The 12,973-nt window shown below is 34.0% G+C and overlaps 19 non-coding genes across 19 annotated transcripts; all 19 read right to left on the bottom strand.

Moving 5' to 3' along the window:
* Positions 1–225: 225 nt before the first annotated feature.
* Positions 226–307, bottom strand: TRNAS-CGA (transfer RNA serine (anticodon CGA)). The gene has a single exon. It is a non-coding gene; the product is annotated as a tRNA-Ser (tRNA).
* A 207-nt stretch (positions 308–514) lies between these two features.
* TRNAS-UGA (transfer RNA serine (anticodon UGA)) lies at positions 515–596 on the bottom strand. The gene has a single exon. It is a non-coding gene; the product is annotated as a tRNA-Ser (tRNA).
* A 948-nt stretch (positions 597–1,544) lies between these two features.
* On the bottom strand, positions 1,545–1,626 carry TRNAT-UGU (transfer RNA threonine (anticodon UGU)). The gene has a single exon. It is a non-coding gene; the product is annotated as a tRNA-Thr (tRNA).
* A 207-nt stretch (positions 1,627–1,833) lies between these two features.
* TRNAS-UGA (transfer RNA serine (anticodon UGA)) lies at positions 1,834–1,915 on the bottom strand. The gene has a single exon. It is a non-coding gene; the product is annotated as a tRNA-Ser (tRNA).
* Positions 1,916–2,862: 947 nt separating this feature from the next.
* Positions 2,863–2,944, bottom strand: TRNAS-CGA (transfer RNA serine (anticodon CGA)). The gene has a single exon. It is a non-coding gene; the product is annotated as a tRNA-Ser (tRNA).
* A 207-nt stretch (positions 2,945–3,151) lies between these two features.
* Positions 3,152–3,233, bottom strand: TRNAS-CGA (transfer RNA serine (anticodon CGA)). Its single transcript has one exon. It is a non-coding gene; the product is annotated as a tRNA-Ser (tRNA).
* A 1,237-nt stretch (positions 3,234–4,470) lies between these two features.
* On the bottom strand, positions 4,471–4,552 carry TRNAS-CGA (transfer RNA serine (anticodon CGA)). Its single transcript has one exon. It is a non-coding gene; the product is annotated as a tRNA-Ser (tRNA).
* Positions 4,553–4,759: 207 nt separating this feature from the next.
* TRNAS-UGA (transfer RNA serine (anticodon UGA)) lies at positions 4,760–4,841 on the bottom strand. Its single transcript has one exon. It is a non-coding gene; the product is annotated as a tRNA-Ser (tRNA).
* A 948-nt stretch (positions 4,842–5,789) lies between these two features.
* On the bottom strand, positions 5,790–5,871 carry TRNAS-CGA (transfer RNA serine (anticodon CGA)). The gene has a single exon. It is a non-coding gene; the product is annotated as a tRNA-Ser (tRNA).
* A 207-nt stretch (positions 5,872–6,078) lies between these two features.
* TRNAS-UGA (transfer RNA serine (anticodon UGA)) lies at positions 6,079–6,160 on the bottom strand. Its single transcript has one exon. It is a non-coding gene; the product is annotated as a tRNA-Ser (tRNA).
* Positions 6,161–7,108: 948 nt separating this feature from the next.
* Positions 7,109–7,190, bottom strand: TRNAS-CGA (transfer RNA serine (anticodon CGA)). The gene has a single exon. It is a non-coding gene; the product is annotated as a tRNA-Ser (tRNA).
* Positions 7,191–7,397: 207 nt separating this feature from the next.
* On the bottom strand, positions 7,398–7,479 carry TRNAS-UGA (transfer RNA serine (anticodon UGA)). Its single transcript has one exon. It is a non-coding gene; the product is annotated as a tRNA-Ser (tRNA).
* Positions 7,480–8,427: 948 nt separating this feature from the next.
* TRNAS-CGA (transfer RNA serine (anticodon CGA)) lies at positions 8,428–8,509 on the bottom strand. The gene has a single exon. It is a non-coding gene; the product is annotated as a tRNA-Ser (tRNA).
* Positions 8,510–8,716: 207 nt separating this feature from the next.
* TRNAS-UGA (transfer RNA serine (anticodon UGA)) lies at positions 8,717–8,798 on the bottom strand. Its single transcript has one exon. It is a non-coding gene; the product is annotated as a tRNA-Ser (tRNA).
* Positions 8,799–9,746: 948 nt separating this feature from the next.
* On the bottom strand, positions 9,747–9,828 carry TRNAS-CGA (transfer RNA serine (anticodon CGA)). Its single transcript has one exon. It is a non-coding gene; the product is annotated as a tRNA-Ser (tRNA).
* Positions 9,829–10,035: 207 nt separating this feature from the next.
* On the bottom strand, positions 10,036–10,117 carry TRNAS-UGA (transfer RNA serine (anticodon UGA)). Its single transcript has one exon. It is a non-coding gene; the product is annotated as a tRNA-Ser (tRNA).
* Positions 10,118–11,066: 949 nt separating this feature from the next.
* On the bottom strand, positions 11,067–11,148 carry TRNAS-CGA (transfer RNA serine (anticodon CGA)). The gene has a single exon. It is a non-coding gene; the product is annotated as a tRNA-Ser (tRNA).
* Positions 11,149–12,353: 1,205 nt separating this feature from the next.
* TRNAS-CGA (transfer RNA serine (anticodon CGA)) lies at positions 12,354–12,435 on the bottom strand. Its single transcript has one exon. It is a non-coding gene; the product is annotated as a tRNA-Ser (tRNA).
* A 207-nt stretch (positions 12,436–12,642) lies between these two features.
* On the bottom strand, positions 12,643–12,724 carry TRNAS-UGA (transfer RNA serine (anticodon UGA)). The gene has a single exon. It is a non-coding gene; the product is annotated as a tRNA-Ser (tRNA).
* Between the last annotated feature and the right edge of the window lie 249 nt (positions 12,725–12,973).

The following is a 12,973-nucleotide window of genomic DNA, read 5'->3' as shown; positions in this document are numbered from 1 at the left end:
ATCAGTAAAAAAAAATTGGAGATGGTTTAATGACATGTTCCTAAAATGCAGGAAGAGCCTCACTGTCTGAGATCACGTGCTTCAAAAAGCAGTCCATTGTGAAATAGGATGCAGGTGAAGGTGAATTAGGATGAGACAGTTACATTGTTCAACATAACATATTTTGCTTTTCTACATCTTAAATGCATATTGTGTTTTTAAATAAGTTTGAAAAGCAAAATGTAACGTAGCTGACAGGATTTGAACATGCGCGGGGAAACCCCAATGGATTTCGAGTCCATCGCCTTAACCACTCGGCCACAACTACCTGCACGTTGATTTTGTGATGAGCTTCTGTGGAAAAATAATTGCTTTCCATTTCATGATTGTCATTTAAAACCTGTTGCAATTTCTATTTGGTAGCTGCTATATTAATAGACAAACTATGTGAAATATAAAAGCTAGTATAGTTTCCTAGAAAATAAATGAGTCAAGGAAGTATGATCTCTGTTTTTGACATTCTCGAAAAGCAAGACGTAGCTGGCAGTATTTGAACCTGCGCGGGGAAACCCCAATGGATTTCAAGTCCATCGCCTTAACAACTCGGCCACAACTACTTCTATACCACTAACTGACATTACCTGGAGTACAAAATAATTTATTATCGTTCTGTTTATTTCAATGGTCCCATGCTTATTTAATGTGGAATTAGCACACCTGCCACTGCACAATCATAAATTTGTTTATTAACATGCATTTTCTCTCATCATTCATTTCATCTCTGCAGATCTCTCAAGATCAAATTTTGCATTCTTTAGTGGCAGTATGGATATTGTGAAAGGCACATCATAGGATTCTGCAAATGTATATGTGAAATAATTAGTTCATAACATCAAGGCTGCAAACTAGGATTAAATCAGGATTAGGATACAATGGTGAGTATGATGGTTTCCAGAAAATATTGATTTTAATTTTTCAATTACTGTTTATGTTTTAAAAAGAAACAGCTCATGTCAGTGTTATAGAGATATATTTAAGATTAACTTTAAGATGGGAAAGATTTCCTGAGCTTGGTGGCAATTGTTGATTATGATGAAGATGATAATATGTTCTGGAATGAACAAATAAACTTTGTTATGTATCTTACAAAGTGGCTGATGGAAATAATTGCAATACATTCACTGTAATTCCACAGATAGCACTACAGTTTTGTGATATTTGAAAGTATCTGATATGCACATTTCTACCTAGTGCTGCTGATTTGTTAATTAAAAGTTTAGTTGTTATTAACAAAACTAATTTTAACTCAGATCTACACATAAATAACCATTACATCATGAAACAGTAAAAAAAAATTGGAGATGGTTTAATGACATGTTCCTAAAATGCAGGAAGAGCCTCACTGTCTGAGATCACGTGCTTCAAAAAGCAGTCCATTGTGAAATAGGATGCAGGTGAAGGTGATTTAGGATGAGACAGTTACATTGTTCAACATAACATATTTTGCTTTTCTACATCTTAAATGCATATTGTGTTTTTAAATAAGTTTGAAAAGCAAAATGTAACGTAGCTGGCAGGATTTGAACCTGCACAGGGAAACCCCAATGGATTACAAGTCCATCGCCTTAACCACTCGGCCACAACTACCTGCACGTTGATTTTGTGATGAGTTTCTGTGGAAAAATAATTGCTTTCCATTTCATAATTGTCATTTAAAACCTGTTGCAATTTCTATTTGGTAGCTGCTATATTAATAGTCAAACTATGGGAAATATAATAGCTAGTATAGTTTCCTAGAAAATAAATGAGTCAAGGAAGTATGATCTCTGTTTTTGACATGCTCAAAAAGCAAGACGTAGCTGGCAGGATTTGAACCTGCGCGGGGAAACCCCAATGGATTTCAAGTCCATCGCCTTAACCACTCGGCCACAACTACTTCTATACCACTACCAGACATTACCTGGAGTCCAAAATAATTTATTATCGTTCTGTTTATTTCATTGGTCCCATGCTTATTTAATGTAGAATTAGCACACCTGCCACTGCACAATCATAAATTTGTTTATTAACATGCATTTTCTCTCATCATTCATTTCAACTCTGCAGATCTCTCAAGATCAAATTTTGCATTCTTTAGTGGCAGTATGGATATTGTGAAAGGCACATCATAGGATTCTGCAAATGTATATGTGAAATAATTAGTTCATAACATCAAGGCTGCAAACTAGGATTAAATCAGGATTAGGATACAATGGTGAGTATGATGGTTTCCAAAAAATATTGATTTAATTTTTCAATTACTGTTTATGTTTTAAAAAGAAACAGCTCATGTCAGTGTTATAGAGATATATTTAAGATTAACTTTAAGATGGGAAAGATTTCCTGAGCTTGGTGGCAATTGTTGATTATGATGAAGATGATAATATGTTCTGGAATGAACAAATAAACTTTGTTATGTATCTTACAAAGTGGCTGATGGAAATAATTGCAATACATTCACTGTAATTCCACAGATAGCACTACAGTTTTGTGATATTTGAAAGTATCTGATATGCACATTTCTACCTAGTGCTGCTGATTTGTTAATTAAAAGTTTAGTTGTTATTAACAAAACTAATTTTAACTCAGATCTACACATAAATAACCATTACATCATGAAACAGTAAAAAAAAATTGGAGATGGTTTAATGACATGTTCCTAAAATGCAGGAAGAGCCTCACTGTCTGAGATCACGTGCTTCAAAAAGCAGTCCATTGTGAAATAGGATGCAGGTGAAGGTGATTTAGGATGAGACAGTTACATTGTTCAACATAACATATTTTGCTTTTCTACATCTTAAATGCATATTGTGTTTTTAAATAAGTTTGAAAAGCAAAATGTAACGTAGCTGGCAGGATTTGAACCTGCACAGGGAAACCCCAATGGATTTCGAGTCCATCGCCTTAACCACTCGGCCACAACTACCTGCACGTTGATTTTGTGATGAGCTTCTGTGGAAAAATAATTGCTTTCCATTTCATAATTGTCATTTAAAACCTGTTGCAATTTCTATTTGGTAGCTGCTATATTAATAGTCAAACTTTGGGAAATATAATAGCTAGTATAGTTTCCTAGAAAATAAATGAGTCAAGGAAGTATGATCTCTGTTTTTGACATGCTCGAAAAGCAATACGTAGCTGGCAGGATTTGAACCTGCGCGGGGAAACCCCAATGAATTTCGAGTCCATCGCCTTAACCACTCGGCCACAACTACCTGCACGTTGATTTTGTGATGAGCTTCTGTAGAAAAATAATTGCTTTCCATTTCATGATTGTCATTTAAAACCTGTTGCAATTTCTATTTGGTAGCTGCTATATTAATAGTCAAACTATGGGAAATATAAAAGCTAGTATAGTTTCCTAGAAAATAAATGAGTCAAGGAAGTATGATCTCTGTTTTTGACATTCTCGAAAAGTAAGACATAGCTGGCAGTATTTGAACCTGCGCGGGGAAACCCCAATGGATTTCAAGTCCATCGCCTTAACAACTCGGTCACAACTACTTCTATACCACTACCTGACATTACCTGGAGTACAAAATAATTTATTATCGTTCTGTTTATTTCAATGGTCCCATGCTTATTTAATGTGGAATTAGCACACCTGCCACTGCACAATCATAAATTTGTTTATTAACATGCATTTTCTCTCATCATTCATTTCATCTCTGCAGATCTCTCAAGATCAAATTTTGCATTCTTTAGTGGCAGTATGGATATTGTGAAAGGCACATCATAGGATTCTGCAAATGTATATGTGAAATAATTAGTTCATAACATCAAGGCTGCAAACTAGGATTAAATCAGGATTAGGATACAATGGTGAGTATGATGGTTTCCAAAAAATATTGATTTTAATTTTTCAATTACTGTTTATGTTTTAAAAAGAAACAGCTCATGTCAGTGTTATAGAGATATATTTAAGATTAACTTTAAGATGGGAAAGATTTCCTGAGCTTGGTGGCAATTGTTGATTATGATGAAGATGATAATATGTTCTGGAATGAACAAATAAACTTTGTTATGTATCTTACAAAGTGGCTGATGGAAATAATTGCAATACATTCACTGTAATTCCACAGATAGCACTACAGTTTTGTGATATTTGAAAGTATCTGATATGCACATTTCTACCTAGTGCTGCTGATTTGTTAATTAAAAGTTTAGTTGTTATTAACAAAACTAATTTTAACTCAGATCTACACATAAATAAGCATTACATCATGAAACAGTAAAAAAAAATTGGAGATGGTTTAATGACATGTTCCTAAAATGCAGGAAGAGCCTCACTGTCTGAGATCACGTGCTTCAAAAAGCAGTCCATTGTGAAATAGGATGCAGGTGAAGGTGATTTAGGATGAGACAGTTACATTGTTCAACATAACATATTTTGCTTTTCTACATCTTAAATGCATATTGTGTTTTTAAATAAGTTTGAAAAGCAAAATGTAACATAGCTGGCAGGATTTTAACCTGCGCGGGGAAACCCCAATGAATTTCGAGTCCATCGCCTTAACCACTCGGCCACAACTACCTGCACGTTGATTTTGTGATGAGCTTCTGTAGAAAAATAATTGCTTTCCATTTCATGATTGTCATTTAAAACCTGTTGCAATTTCTATTTGGTAGCTGCTATATTAATAGACAAACTATGGGAAATATAATAGCTAGCATAGTTTCCTAGAAAATAAATGAGTCAAGGAAGTATGATCTCTGTTTTTGACATGCTCGAAAAGCAAGACGTAGCTGGCAGGATTTGAACCTGCGCGGGGAAACCCCAATGGATTTCAAGTCCATTGCCTTAACCACTCGGCCAAAACTACTTCTATACAACTATCAGACATTACCTGGAGTACAAAATAATTTATTATCGTTCTGTTTATTTCATTGGTCCCATGCTTATTTAATGTAGAATTAGCACACCTGCCTCTGCACAATCATAAATTTGTTTATTAACATGCATTTTCTCTCATCATTCATTTCATCTCTGCAGATCTCTCAAGATCAAATTTTGCATTCTTTAGTGGCAGTATGGATATTGTGAAAGGCACATCATAGGATTCTGCAAATGTATATGTGAAATAATTAGTTCATAACATCAAGGCTGCAAACTAGGATTAAATCAGGATTAGGATACAATGGTGAGTATGATGGTTTCCAAAAAATATTGATTTTAATTTTTCAATTACTGTTTATGTTTTAAAAAGAAACAGCTCATGTCAGTGTTATAGAGATATATTTAAGATTAACTTTAAGATGGGAAAGATTTCCTGAGCTTGGTGGCAATTGTTGATTATGATGAAGATGATAATATGTTCTGGAATGAACAAATAAACTTTGTTATGAATCTTACAATGTCGCTGATGGAAATAATTGCAATACATTCACTGTAATTCCACAGATAGCACTACAGTTTTGTGATATTTGAAAGTATCTGATATGCACATTTCTACCTAGTGCTGCTGATTTGTTAATTAAAAGTTTAGTTGTTATTAACAAAACTAATTTTAACTCAGATCTACACATAAATAACCATTACATCATGAAACAGTAAAAAAAAATTGGAGATGGTTTAATGACATGTTCCTAAAATGCAGGAAGAGCCTCACTGTCTGAGATCACGTGCTTCAAAAAGCAGTCCATTGTGAAATAGGATGCAGGTGAAGGTGATTTAGGATGAGACAGTTACATTGTTCAACATAACATATTTTGCTTTTCTACATCTTAAATGCATATTGTGTTTTTAAATAAGTTTGAAAAGCAAAATGTAATGTAGCTGGCAGGATTTTAACCTGTGTGGGGAAACCCCAATGGATTTCGAGTCCATCGCCTTAACCACTCGGCCACAACTACCTGCACGTTGATTTTGTGATGAGCTTCTGTAGAAAAATAATTGCTTTCCATTTCATGATTGTCATTTAAAACCTGTTGCAATTTCTATTTGGTAGCTGCTATATTAATAGACAAACTATGGGAAATATAATAGCTAGTATAGTTTCCTAGAAAATAAATGAGTCAAGGAAGTATGATCTCTGTTTTTGACATGCTCGAGAAGCAAGACGTAGCTGGCAGGATTTGAACCTGCGCGGGGAAACCCCAATGGATTTCAAGTCCATTGCCTTAACCACTCGGCCACAACTACTTCTATACAACTATCAGACATTACCTGGAGTACAAAATAATTTATTATCGTTCTGTTTATTTCATTGGTCCCATGCTTATTTAATGTAGAATTAGCACACCTGCCTCTGCACAATCATAAATTTGTTTATTAACATGCATTTTCTCTCATCATTCATTTCATCTCTGCAGATCTCTCAAGATCAAATTTTGCATTCTTTAGTGGCAGTATGGATATTGTGAAAGGCACATCATAGGATTCTGCAAATGTATATGTGAAATAATTAGTTCATAACATCAAGGCTGCAAACTAGGATTAAATCAGGATTAGGATACAATGGTGAGTATGATGGTTTCCAAAAAATATTGATTTTAATTTTTCAATTACTGTTTATGTTTTAAAAAGAAACAGCTCATGTCAGTGTTATAGAGATATATTTAAGATTAACTTTAAGATGGGAAAGATTTCCTGAGCTTGGTGGCAATTGTTGATTATGATGAAGATGATAATATGTTCTGGAATGAACAAATAAACTTTGTTATGAATCTTACAATGTCGCTGATGGAAATAATTGCAATACATTCACTGTAATTCCACAGATAGCACTACAGTTTTGTGATATTTGAAAGTATCTGATATGCACATTTCTACCTAGTGCTGCTGATTTGTTAATTAAAAGTTTAGTTGTTATTAACAAAACTAATTTTAACTCAGATCTACACATAAATAACCATTACATCATGAAACAGTAAAAAAAAATTGGAGATGGTTTAATGACATGTTCCTAAAATGCAGGAAGAGCCTCACTGTCTGAGATCACGTGCTTCAAAAAGCAGTCCATTGTGAAATAGGATGCAGGTGAAGGTGATTTAGGATGAGACAGTTACATTGTTCAACATAACATATTTTGCTTTTCTACATCTTAAATGCATATTGTGTTTTTAAATAAGTTTGAAAAGCAAAATGTAATGTAGCTGGCAGGATTTTAACCTGTGTGGGGAAACCCCAATGGATTTCGAGTCCATCGCCTTAACCACTCGGCCACAACTACCTGCACGTTGATTTTGTGATGAGCTTCTGTAGAAAAATAATTGCTTTCCATTTCATGATTGTCATTTAAAACCTGTTGCAATTTCTATTTGGTAGCTGCTATATTAATAGACAAACTATGGGAAATATAATAGCTAGTATAGTTTCCTAGAAAATAAATGAGTCAAGGAAGTATGATCTCTGTTTTTGACATGCTCGAAAAGCAAGACGTAGCTGGCAGGATTTGAACCTGCGCGGGGAAACCCCAATGGATTTCAAGTCCATTGCCTTAACCACTCGGCCACAACTACTTCTATACAACTATCAGACATTACCTGGAGTACAAAATAATTTATTATCGTTCTGTTTATTTCATTGGTCCCATGCTTATTTAATGTAGAATTAGCACACCTGCCTCTGCACAATCATAAATTTGTTTATTAACATGCATTTTCTCTCATCATTCATTTCATCTCTGCAGATCTCTCAAGATCAAATTTTGCATTCTTTAGTGGCAGTATGGATATTGTGAAAGGCACATCATAGGATTCTGCAAATGTATATGTGAAATAATTAGTTCATAACATCAAGGCTGCAAACTAGGATTAAATCAGGATTAGGATACAATGGTGAGTATGATGGTTTCCAAAAAATATTGATTTTAATTTTTCAATTACTGTTTATGTTTTAAAAAGAAACAGCTCATGTCAGTGTTATAGAGATATATTTAAGATTAACTTTAAGATGGGAAAGATTTCCTGAGCTTGGTGGCAATTGTTGATTATGATGAAGATGATAATATGTTCTGGAATGAACAAATAAACTTTGTTATGAATCTTACAATGTCGCTGATGGAAATAATTGCAATACATTCACTGTAATTCCACAGATAGCACTACAGTTTTGTGATATTTGAAAGTATCTGATATGCACATTTCTACCTAGTGCTGCTGATTTGTTAATTAAAAGTTTAGTTGTTATTAACAAAACTAATTTTAACTCAGATCTACACATAAATAACCATTACATCATGAAACAGTAAAAAAAAATTGGAGATGGTTTAATGACATGTTCCTAAAATGCAGGAAGAGCCTCACTGTCTGAGATCACGTGCTTCAAAAAGCAGTCCATTGTGAAATAGGATGCAGGTGAAGGTGATTTAGGATGAGACAGTTACATTGTTCAACATAACATATTTTGCTTTTCTACATCTTAAATGCATATTGTGTTTTTAAATAAGTTTGAAAAGCAAAATGTAATGTAGCTGGCAGGATTTTAACCTGTGTGGGGAAACCCCAATGGATTTCGAGTCCATCGCCTTAACCACTCGGCCACAACTACCTGCACGTTGATTTTGTGATGAGCTTCTGTAGAAAAATAATTGCTTTCCATTTCATGATTGTCATTTAAAACCTGTTGCAATTTCTATTTGGTAGCTGCTATATTAATAGACAAACTATGGGAAATATAATAGCTAGTATAGTTTCCTAGAAAATAAATGAGTCAAGGAAGTATGATCTCTGTTTTTGACATGCTCGAAAAGCAAGACGTAGCTGGCAGGATTTGAACCTGCGCGGGGAAACCCCAATGGATTTCAAGTCCATTGCCTTAACCACTCGGCCACAACTACTTCTATACAACTATCAGACATTACCTGGAGTACAAAATAATTTATTATCGTTCTGTTTATTTCATTGGTCCCATGCTTATTTAATGTAGAATTAGCACACCTGCCTCTGCACAATCATAAATTTGTTTATTAACATGCATTTTCTCTCATCATTCATTTCATCTCTGCAGATCTCTCAAGATCAAATTTTGCATTCTTTAGTGGCAGTATGGATATTGTGAAAGGCACATCATAGGATTCTGCAAATGTATATGTGAAATAATTAGTTCATAACATCAAGGCTGCAAACTAGGATTAAATCAGGATTAGGATACAATGGTGAGTATGATGGTTTCCAAAAAATATTGATTTTAATTTTTCAATTACTGTTTATGTTTTAAAAAGAAACAGCTCATGTCAGTGTTATAGAGATATATTTAAGATTAACTTTAAGATGGGAAAGATTTCCTGAGCTTGGTGGCAATTGTTGATTATGATGAAGATGATAATATGTTCTGGAATGAACAAATAAACTTTGTTATGAATCTTACAATGTCGCTGATGGAAATAATTGCAATACATTCACTGTAATTCCACAGATAGCACTACAGTTTTGTGATATTTGAAAGTATCTGATATGCACATTTCTACCTAGTGCTGCTGATTTGTTAATTAAAAGTTTAGTTGTTATTAACAAAACTAATTTTAACTCAGATCTACACATAAATAACCATTACATCATGAAACAGTAAAAAAAAATTGGAGATGGTTTAATGACATGTTCCTAAAATGCAGGAAGAGCCTCACTGTCTGAGATCACGTGCTTCAAAAAGCAGTCCATTGTGAAATAGGATGCAGGTGAAGGTGATTTAGGATGAGACAGTTACATTGTTCAACATAACATATTTTGCTTTTCTACATCTTAAATGCATATTGTGTTTTTAAATAAGTTTGAAAAGCAAAATGTAATGTAGCTGGCAGGATTTTAACCTGTGTGGGGAAACCCCAATGGATTTCGAGTCCATCGCCTTAACCACTCGGCCACAACTACCTGCACGTTGATTTTGTGATGAGCTTCTGTAGAAAAATAATTGCTTTCCATTTCATGATTGTCATTTAAAACCTGTTGCAATTTCTATTTGGTAGCTGCTATATTAATAGACAAACTATGGGAAATATAATAGCTAGTATAGTTTCCTAGAAAATAAAGGAGTCAAGGAAGTATGATCTCTGTTTTTGACATGCTCGAAAAGCAAGATGTAGCTGGCAGGATTTGAACCTGCACGGGGAAACCCCAATGGATTTCAAGTCCATCGCCTTAACCACTCAGCCACAACTACTTCTATACCACTACCAGACATTACCTGGAGTACAAAATAATTTATTATCGTTCTGTTTATTTCATTGGTCCCATGCTTATTTAATGTAGAATTAGCACACCTGCCACTGCACAATCATAAATTTGTTTATTAACATGCATTTTCTCTCATCATTCATTTCATCTCTGCAGATCTCTCAAGATCAAATTTTGCATTCTTTAGTGGCAGTATGGATATTGTGAAAGGCACATCATAGGATTCTGCAAATGAATATGTGAAATAATTAGTTCATAACATCAAGGCTGCAAACTAGGATTAAATCAGGATTAGGATACAATGGTGAGTATGATGGTTTCCAAAAAATATTGATTTTAATTTTTCAATTACTGTTTATGTTTTAAAAAGAAACAGCTCATGTCAGTGTTATAGAGATATATTTAAGATTAACTTTAAGATGGGAAAGATTTCCTGAGCTTGGTGGCAATTGTTGATTATGATGAAGATGATAATATGTTCTGGAATGAACAAATAAACTTTGTTATGTATCTTACAATGTGGCTGATGGAAATAATTGCAATACATTCACTGTAATTCCACAGATAGCACTACAGTTTTGTGATATTTGAAAGTATCTGATATGCACATTTCTACCTAGTGCTGCTGATTTGTTAATTAAAAGTTTAGTTGTTATTAACAAAACTAATTTTAACTCAGATCTACACATAAATAACCATTACATCATGAAACAGTAAAAAAAAATTGGAGATGGTTTAATGACATGTTCCTAAAATGCAGGAAGAGCCTCACTGTCTGAGATCACGTGCTTCAAAAAGCAGTCCATTGTGAAATAGGATGCAGGTGAAGGTGATTTAGGATGAGACAGTTACATTGTTCAACATAACATATTTTGCTTTTCTACATCTTAAATGCATATTGTGTTTTTAAAATAAGTTTGAAAAGCAAAACGTAACGTAGCTGGCAGGATTTAAACCTGAGCAGGGAAACCCCAATGGATTTCGAGTCAATCGCCTTAACCACTCGGCCACAACTACTGGCACGTTGATTTTGTGATGAGCTTCTGTGGAAAAATAATTGCTTTCCATTTCATGATTGTCATTTAAAACCTGTTGCAATTTCTATTTGGTGGCTGCTATATTTATAGACAAACTATGGGAAATATAAAAGCTAGTATAGTTTCCTAGAAAATAAAGGAGTCAAGGAAGTATGATCTCTGTTTTTGACATGCTCGAAAAGCAAGACGTAGCTGGCAGGATTTGAACCATCGCCTTAACCACTCGGCCACAGCTACTTCTATACCACTACCTGACATTACCTGGAGTACAAAATAATTTATTATCGTTCTGTTTATTTAATTGGTCCCATGCTTATTTAATGTGGAATTAGCACACCTGCCACTGCACAATCATAAATTTGTTTATTAACATGCATTTTCTCTCATCATTCATTTCATCTCTGCAGATCTCTCAAGATCAAATTTTGCATTCTTTAGTGGCAGTATGGACATTGTGAAAGGCACACCATAGGATTCTGCAAATGTATATGTGAAATAATTAGTTCATAACATCAAGGCTGCAAACTAGGATTAAATCAGGATTAGGATACAATGGTGAGTATGATGGTTTCCAAAAAATATTGATTTTAATTTTTCAATTACTGTTTATGTTTTAAAAAGAAACAGCTCATGTCAGTGTTATAGAGATATATTTAAGATTAACTTTAAGATGGGAAAGATTTCCTGAGCTTGGTGGCAATTGTTGATTATGATGAAGATGATAATATGTTCTGGAATGATCAAATAAACTTTGTTATGTATCTTACAAAGTGGCTGATGGAAATAATTGCAATACATTCACGGTAATTCCACAGATAGCACTACAGTTTTGTGATATTTGAAAGTATCTGATATGCACATTTCTACCTAGTGCTGCTGATTTGTTAATTAAAAGTTTAGTTGTTATTAACAAAACTAATTTTAACTCAGATCTACACATAAATAACCATTACATCATGAAACAGTAAAAAAAAATTGGAGATGGTTTAATGACATGTTCCTAAAATGCAGGAAGAGCCTCACTGTCTGAGATCACGTGCTTCAAAAAGCAGTCCATTGTGAAATAGGATGCAGGTGAAGGTGATTTAGGATGAGACAGTTACATTGTTCAACATAACATATTTTGCTTTTCTACATCTTAAATGCATATTGTGTTTTTAAATAAGTTTGAAAAGCAAAATGTAACGTAGCTGGCAGGATTTTAACCTGCGCGGGGAAACCCCAATGAATTTCGAGTCCATCGCCTTAACCACTCGGCCACAACTACCTGCACGTTGATTTTGTGATGAGCTTCTGTAGAAAAATAATTGCTTTCCATTTCATGATTGTCATTTAAAACCTGTTGCAATTTCTATTTGGTAGCTGCTATATTAATAGTCAAACTATGGGAAATATAAAAGCTAGTATAGTTTCCTAGAAAATAAATGAGTCAAGGAAGTATGATCTCTGTTTTTGACATTCTCGAAAAGTAAGACATAGCTGGCAGTATTTGAACCTGCGCGGGGAAACCCCAATGGATTTCAAGTCCATCACCTTAACAACTCGGCCACAACTACTTCTATACCACTACCTGACATTACCTGGAGTACAAAATAATTTATTATCGTTCTGTTTATTTCAATGGTCCCATGCTTATTTAATGTGGAATTAGCACACCTGCCACTGCACAATCATAAATTTGTTTATTAACATGCATTTTCTCTCATCATTCATTTCATCTCTGCAGATCTCTCAAGATCAAATTTTGCATTCTTTAGTGGCAGTATGGATATTGTGAAAGGCACATCATAGGATTCTGCAAATGT

The sequence above is a fragment of the Taudactylus pleione genome, unplaced genomic scaffold (genome assembly GCF_031769625.1).
Source record: "Taudactylus pleione unplaced genomic scaffold, aTauple2 ptg000085l, whole genome shotgun sequence".
Taxonomy (NCBI): domain Eukaryota; kingdom Metazoa; phylum Chordata; class Amphibia; order Anura; family Myobatrachidae; genus Taudactylus; species Taudactylus pleione.
This window is presented reverse-complemented; position numbering and strand designations above follow the sequence as displayed.